The sequence below is a fragment of the Lissotriton vulgaris genome, unplaced genomic scaffold (assembly GCF_964263255.1).
Source record: "Lissotriton vulgaris unplaced genomic scaffold, aLisVul1.2 SCAFFOLD_466, whole genome shotgun sequence".
Lineage (NCBI taxonomy): Eukaryota > Metazoa > Chordata > Amphibia > Caudata > Salamandridae > Lissotriton > Lissotriton vulgaris.
In genome coordinates this window covers 1,193,002-1,201,731 of record NW_028251938.1, presented here as the reverse complement: position 1 = coordinate 1,201,731, position 8,730 = coordinate 1,193,002, and positions in this window count along the sequence as shown.

The window sequence follows — 8,730 nt, the reverse complement described above, 5'->3', positions numbered from 1 at the left end:
CCTGCAGAGGATGCAGGAGATTTGAAAGATTTCATAGATAATGAATGTGCACTCTGGTAGAAGTCAATCAAAAATAATACAAGTATAGTCCATAAATCTTCTTTCATTTGAACTTGTTTTAAAAGGACTGACACACAGCCAAAGTGTTTCGTTCAAGAGAACGTCGTCAGCATATATATCATGGTGCTGCTCGTAATCATGTTACTTTTGAGAAATCTCTAACAGAAATTTATCAGTGGAGAAGTGTGGCTCACTGGTTAGAGGAGGCAGACCTGGAAGCAGAGGTCAGCCCGGGACCAGGGTTCAATTACCGGCTCGGCGGGGTCTTGAGTCCTAAAAAATGTCCATGGACTCGACATTTCTCGCTCCGGTGCCTACTCGATTCACGGGTTCACACTCTGCGACTCTGCGCAATAGCTTGCTTAATCTCCACAACGGCCCCTCGTGGCGGGATGCCTGGCATTCACCTTGTGGATACCCTGCTGGGGTTATCTCACAGGGGAATACCAGGACGGGTTCCCTAAGCAAGCGCCTTGATGCCTTCGGGTGATACGTGCGCTATATAAATCGCAATACATATCTGCCATAGTGTATAAGGGAGAGAACCTTGCGACCCCTGCGATTGTCTTTGAAAATATTTTTTCATACATACTCCAGAACATATATGACAACCAATATATCGGGATATTTCAAAGGGTTGTGATTGGGGCATATTATCAAGGGGGTTTATCTCCGCTTTTTTGGCTTTAAAAGCCAAGAAAGCGGAGGTTAAAGTATCTCCCTATTACCTAGCTGCCGCTAACACCAGTTAGCAACAGCTAGTAGGAGATAGCGACCATCTTGGGCCCCACTTTGCATGTCAGTGATATTTATCACTAATGAGATGCAAAGTGGGCGTGCCAAGATGTTAGCGACTGAAAACAGTCGCTAACATCGCTATCTTCTATTACCAACTTTTGGAGATATTTGCGCTAAGCGGGAATATCTCCAAAAGCTAACACCTGCCCTGAGCAGTTCTTAGCCATGTTATCCAATGGGAGGTGGATAACATGGCTAAGAGCATTAGCTCACTAATGCATGAATATCGCTGACTTTTCAGTGATATTCATGCTTTGCGGCGATTTCTACCGCATTTGCGTTAAACCTTGGTAATACCAAGGTTTATTTGCGATAAAAATCGCTGCAGCGCTGCGGTAAATCTTTGTCTCTAACCAAGCAATAGCGATAATTATCGCTATTGCTTGGTAATATGCCCCGTGATTTTTACATCCGCATGAAACTTTATTAGTCAAATCTTTTCAATATATTGAATTCTCACTATATATGTAAAGCCCTGAAGAAGTTCTCTTGAACGAAACGTGTTGGCTGTGTGCAAGTCCAGAGTGCACCTTCATTATCTATGAACTCTGTGGCAATATTGGCATCCCTTGACGGCGGGTGCTGGGAGTAGTTGCACCTCACAATATATATAAGGAACAAGTGGAGTGCCTAACCTTAGTCAGCCATTATTTCTTTCTTTGATAGATTTGAAAGATTGTTGAAATGCTGGAAGACACTTGCACTATACAGGTAAGATGGTAGGAAGAAGTCCTGCTCTCTGCCGGAATATTTTCAAAAGACAGTATATTACAGTCAAATATTTCTCAAACAACATCATTTCCTACCACCCCAGATCTGATTTGTTGCTGAAGAGAATGGAGCCAAACTAGAACCCCACCCTCTTTAGCAACAGAAAACCAACCAAATGCTGTACTTTCTCCATCATTGCAGCTATGGATTGGCAGAATTGGCAGTCTTACCTCAGTCTCCAACCTTTCCTTCTGAATTATATGAAAAAATATTAAGTTGATAATTAGCACCTCAATGCAATACCTGGGCCAAAAAGATGTTCTCAGGTATGTATCACAATAGCACAGAAGCATATGGAACCCTTCAGGACACTCCCAGCTCCCAAATCCATGAAGAGTGCTAATGAATCCATCAAGCACCAAAGTCAGCGGCTATCACAGAAGATTAAAATTTGCTTGCAAAGGGATCCAATATCTCTACCCTGGTTTCCATGACTACTGTGATAAACCCCCAAATTAATTCTATTCTGATTAAAATGTCTGTTGATTCCCTTTTGGACTTGGAATTCACAGAACGTTACAATTCTAGTGCAGCTGTACTCAGTATATCTCCAACTTCCCAGACATTAACACAAAATATGGGAGCACACTGTTTGTGGGTGGGGTATTCTGCTGTATTATCAGAGCAACCTAAACACTCAAAACAGTCCTGGCATACAGTGCCTGTGCTTGAATCAACTTCAAACATATTACAACTGGAAACTGAAAATCATGAAAAGGAAAGTCGATGAACGATTGTTGGCTCATATATGCCCTACTACACATGCAGTTGTAGGTTAACCTCTATGTTCATTTTGGAAACTGGGGTTATAAATTAAATGATGCTGGATCAAAGCACAGAATCATTCACTTCTGCCTTTTTCTCAAAACAGGTGCAAACACTGGTAAAAAGATAATTATCAAGTCAGCATTTTGGTGAAAACAAAATCAACAAGTGGTCATTGGAACCTGTTCTATGATACTGATGGCAATGGGCAGAGCCGGTGAAACAAGGAACTGTCATGAATATATTGATTTTTGCAGTAGGAAGTAAAGTTCCACTCACCAAGCATCTTGAAACGAGCAAAACACATGGTGGGTCATTTATGAGCCCAGCGTCATTTTGCGCCACAGGTGGGTCACTTTTTGTGATGCACCAGTGGCGTAAAACATGCCCCATGTTGCACCATATTTATGAAGTGACGCATCTAGGAAGATGCGCCACTTGGTAAACCCTTGCCTACATTATACCTGCGCCAGGTATAATGTGTGCAGGGTGGGAGTACCCGCGCAAGAAAGGCTCTTAGATATGGCGCAGCAAAATCTATGAGATTTCGCTGCGCAACTTCTAGGACTCCAATGCGTCAAAACCTATTGCCTGCATCATGGCAGGCGTAAGGGTGATGCAGGCCCTTTCACTTGCCCCATGTGAAAGGAACATTGCCGGAGTTGCGTCAGGGTTCCGACACAACTCCAGCGATGCGCCACTTTTTGCACTGACAGATACGTCAGTTATACTGACGTATCTGTCTTTCCTTGCGACATGATGTGTCATATTGTAAATATGACGCATCATTGGAGGGTGCACTTAGAAGTGGCACATTGCTGCTTTCATGCAGCGATGCACCACTTCTCGTAAATGAGGCCTATGAATTGTACACTGGTGAAAGGAGGCCCCGATGCCTTGCTAATGATGACCCAGGCTGCCTGGCAGCATGGGATGGGGGGGCGAGGTCTGCAGAGGATCATTGTTCCAACAGTCAAGAATATAATTTCCATGTTAGTCAGCAGCATGAGGAGCAGTTACACCTCTGTTAACATGTCCAGTCCTCTGGCACCAGACTCCTCCCTCAGCACGACTCCTCAACACCACCCATTCAGACGTTGATACCATAGTCCAACTGTGCCCCCAGCCATTTACTGGCATGGTGTTCTGCTGACTCCTCTCTTGGCCATAGCAAGTAGTTCCCGAGGGCAGACTTAGCAGAGGTGCTAATACAGGCCATGCCCACCACTTCTGACCTCACTGGGCTAGCTTGGACCTCAAGAGTGAATAAAACCAAACTCAGCACATGTATAGAGATCCCTCATCTAAAATCCAAAATGTCAATTGGTTCATTGTAAACTCATTCATGGTAGGCCTTAGTGCAAAGTTGCTGAGTTGCTCAGTGTTCTTCTTCTCCTTTGGCAACTACTGTGAATGGTAGGGCAATGCCCTTAACATCAACCACCCTATTTCATTAAAAAAATTAAAGGGCATTATGTATTACTGTTGTGCAGTTATAATCTCCCAAAAAATATCAACAGACAAAAAAGGCAACAAAGTTGACCAAACAGAAAAGTGTAATTTGTTTCATTCTCAGACTGGACGTCAATGAAGATCTGAAAATTACACTGCAGCATCAGTAGTCGAAGTGAAAAATGACATTTCACCACCAACAATACATAACCTTTGACCTGTCTCTGGTGTCCCTGCACAAACCTTAGGTCGTGTTTGATAGCTGTCTCAGTATTCAAATGCAGTTGGCAGCTACTGTCAAGACTGAATGCAATTTATAGTGATTGTTCAGGTTATTCCTGATTTTCTCATAAAGCTGCTAGGCAATTCTCTGTAACCAGGGAAACTATGTAGAAGTCCTAAATTTCATAAAACAATCAAGTTAATTTTGGAATTGAAAGTCTGGTTGACGAGAATTGAACCAATTTGACTAAAGTTTGCATTTTATTGGTTTGTAGAAGGAGAACGTAAACAGAGATATGGTGTCAGGGTGGCATATTTCTGGTTATATTTTCCTTAAATCCCAATAGGTAGTCATTTGTGCTAGGACAAAACACAGCTGCTCAGATGCTGCAAGTGAGCTTCACACACCAGTTGTTTCATGCTTTGATTAAGCAATCTCTACTTGGTGAATGTTTGGTTTTAAAGGAAATTCCCTATTTATTTGATGACCTTTCTATCTACTGGACTCCTTTTTTTCACAGGATTATTTAAATATTTGTATAGTGCTTGAACTTACAGGGGTATATTTACAAGAAATGGTGCTCTGCTGTGTTGTCGCAGCAGAGCATCTAACATATTACCGCTGGGGTACGACACTTCCTAACACCATGTCAGCATTATATTTACAATATGTACAATATGGTGCTACATGAGGTGTTACAGGAGGAAGGTCCTTCTCCCACCTGGCCGCCAAGACCTGGAACTCCCGACCGACCGACCTGCGCCTGACCCAAGACCACCTCTCCTTCAGGAAGAAGCTGAAGACCTGGCTGTTCGAGCAGTAGCGGCTCCCCCCCCCCCCAGCGCCTTGAGACCCCACGGGTATGTAGCGCGCTTTATAAGTGTCACTGATTGATTGATTGACATGGCCTTAGGAAGCTTCAGCAGTTGAAAAAACATGGCGCTGAAGTGAGCGTCAAGTCAATATCAATATTTACACTATGGCACATAAAGTGACATTTGGACAATTAGAGGCTAGACTACACTAGCCGGCCTAATGTCACTTTTCTGAGTCTAGCAGGGAAAAAATGCAATTAAGACAAATAAAAGTTACACTTACCTGAAAGCAGCTATAGAGCAGCCAGGAGTGCACAAAGCACAGAACATTAACCACACTACCAGCCCGGATGACCAACCAGAGTCCCAGGGGAAGAGGAAGTGCAAGTTCAGCCAGGAGGAGATTGAGATCTTGGTCTCGGGAAAGAGTGAGCACCAACACCAGCTCTTTGTCAGCTTCAAAATGTCATTGGGGAAGAAAAAGAAGGTATGGCAGTCTTTTGTGGTCAAGGTGAACAGCATTGCTGAACTCAAGAGGACAGTGACGGACTGTGATAAGCGCTGGCACGATGCAAAGACAACACTGAGTCAAACTTTTTAGGGACAATTACTTAGGGAAGTTTTGAGTCTAAGGGATCTCCTCTCTCCCTGTGTTGACATCAGATGGTATATTTTTCAGGAGAGGGATTGACATCCCCTGCCACATCTGAGGGGTAGATCTGGCTGAATGTGGATACTCCTCCTTATCTAACTAAATTTCCCACCTGCTCTCCTGCCAAATGTGGAGCAGGACAGGGGGGGATGGCATCTCCCACTATCTGGGGAAGCCTGGACGGAAATTCAAAGGTGGCAATGCCTTTGAAGCGTCCTGCTCTGGAAGACCATTCTGGCCTGAAGGAGGTGTGAAGCACCCCCACCCAGAGATGGCCTTGTTTCTGACCTCAGACAGTGCAGGCTCCCACCCCATAAGGTCAGAAACCTGTATGGGGGATGCAAGCTGGCTATGACTAGTCAAATACCACAACAGTGCTTGGTATGTTTTCGGGGGACCCTCTAAAGGGTCTTCTGTGTGCATTTATTGATAAATCCCACACTGGCATCAGTGAGGATTTATTAAGACAAGATGCTCGGTAGTAAACATCTTAGGGTACAGTGAAGCCATCATTGAGCTAGAAATCTCAAAATGACAAGTATCCATTCCATGTACATTTTATGGCTTCCCTGTGCACTTACAATATCTAAGAATGGCTCAGATATTACAGGATTATATCTGTCCATGCAGATATGTTCTCACAGGGGATGTAGTGCACCCTGCCTAAGGGCTGTAAGGCCTGCAGTAGGTATGACCTACCTATATCTCATGCAGAGTGTGAGGGCATGGCACACAGGGTTGAGTGCCATGTCAAGTCTTTGGATTTCTTGGTGCCAAGACATGTAGCCTGCAATGGCAGTGGGCATGGCCTTGGTGAGGGGTCTCTAATCTAGAATAATACATGCTGCAGCCCTATGGGAGCCTCTTCAGTACCCATGCACTAGGTACCAGGGGTACCATTTACTAGGTACTTACAAGGGAGGCTTAAGTTGTGCAAATTATGGTACAATGTTAGGAAAGTTATCTGGCACTGAGAACCTGGTTTGAGGGGACCCAGTTCACTTACAGTTTTATCACATCAGGCATCAAACAAAAATTGAGGGTTAACCATGTCAAAAGAGGCCCTTTCTTACATCCACTCACTCACCCCTAAAGCCAGTCACACAATCATTCACTCACCATACATTCAATTACACACCCAGTCACTCACCCATACAGGCACTCACACATCAATTCAGACACCCAGTCACTCACTCTAATAGCCAATCACTCACCCATATAGTCACTGATATACCTACTCACTCACCCATACAGCTACTCACACAACGATTTACCCACCAATACAGCTACTCACAAAGACACTCGCTCACTCATACAGCCATTGATACACCAACTGATTCACCCATACATCTATTCATACACACAGTTATGTATCCATAGAGCAAGTCACACACCTTCTCATTCACCAATAGAGCCACTCACACACCCAGTCACTCACCCATACAGCCACTGACACACCAACTCACTCACTATGGGGATAAGCCAATATTACCATGTTTATAGACAAGAGCACATGTACATTAGCACTAGGTACCTGTGGTAAAGTGTGTAGAGTCCTAATGCCAGCAAAAAGAAAAGTGGAGGCGGAAAGCAAAATGTTGGGGAGGGGGAGAATACCCTAAGGCTGACAGGTCAAACACTGCTTATGAGAAGTGAAGAAGCTGGTGTGATATATGAAATGGGACCTAATAGGAATCTCCACACTAGGGAATGTGGTGGTACCGGAAGGAATGTACCCTTTTAGTAGGTTAGAGAAGGAATACCATCTGGACCACTACCAAGAATTCCAATCGTAACAACTATGGCACATTCAGGCACATAGCATGGGCCTGTCAGTGAATAGGGAACTATTGGAAAGGAATAACAACCCCCATATCAGAGATCCTTTGAGTACCAGTCCCAGCAACACAGTATACAGTGTACTGCTCATGGATTTGACCAAGCAAACACCCAGGAAATTGAAGTGAAGCAGCATATCTTGTCCACTAAATAGCAAACAAGACAAATCTACTGATCGCCATCAAAGGCCAAAGTGGATTGTGGTAAGCATATGGCAGCCAACAAAACCTGTTGTATTTCTCTTGGAGTGCATGCATCTTGGCTTAAACCAAAATGTCCAGCCTATGGGTTGTCACACCAACATTTTTTGCTACATGTGCACTGACCACTGTGGGAATATGAACACTCCACTTGTTTCTGGTGAAACTAAGGAGGAGATCATTCATTTATGATAGATTTGAAGATTTAATAGACAAGTGAGGGCCCAAATTCATATTTCAGTCAAAATTGATGTCCTTTTAAGGAAAACATAACTAGCTAGCACCAAATTACCAATCTTAAATTAGTGAGGATTTATGTGCATTCATTTTGAGCACAAGCTGGTTCCTAAAATCAACAAGCATGTGTTCAAGCCTGCTCGCCATGCTGTAATTCAGAACAGTGCCATCAGCACAGAGTAAGACTGGAATTCTAGCTTTGGTAATATAAAAAGAATGCAATAAGGAAGCTAATACACGTCTGTGTCGGGCCGTTTTCAGGGCCGTATAGTTCATTACATTCCTCACCCTTGCTTCATAATTTACTTTCAATAGCATGATAAAGTGCATGCTCTGTAACTAATCAATTAGACCCACCTCAGCTTTTATGTCTAACAAAATCTGTCGCAATTTGGGCCTGTCAGCCAAATTAAATGCAGTCACTAGGTCAATAAAGGCTAGGTGTACTGCTCCTCCTTCAATCTTAACATACTTTCCAAGGAGTAGACACAAACTGAGGCATTCTTCCTTTTTACTGAGTGCCTTTTTAACCCTTTCGCTGCTGATGACGAGCTGGGCTCGTCATGGTGCACAGTGGTCGTGTGCTGATGACGAGCCCAGCTCGTCATGAACAATGGGAAATAAGGAGGACCAGCACAGGAGAAAAATTGCCTTAGCAGCCAAGGTGTTAAAGCCCTACCGAATCTTAGAGAGGACTCTCATCTGGCTAGAACCATTTCTACAAAATCCACCGGCAAATCTTCCGCAATATTCTAACAAAAGGTATTGATAATGGAGAGTTGTCTCTGACAGCTTGTACACGTTCTGTCTCTAAATATCTCTATCTTGACATATGTTTTGAAAATTGAGATTTTAGAGGCAGCCCTCATGGCTCTGGGAGGTTACAGTAAAATCAATAGTATTCAGAGCCACACTTAA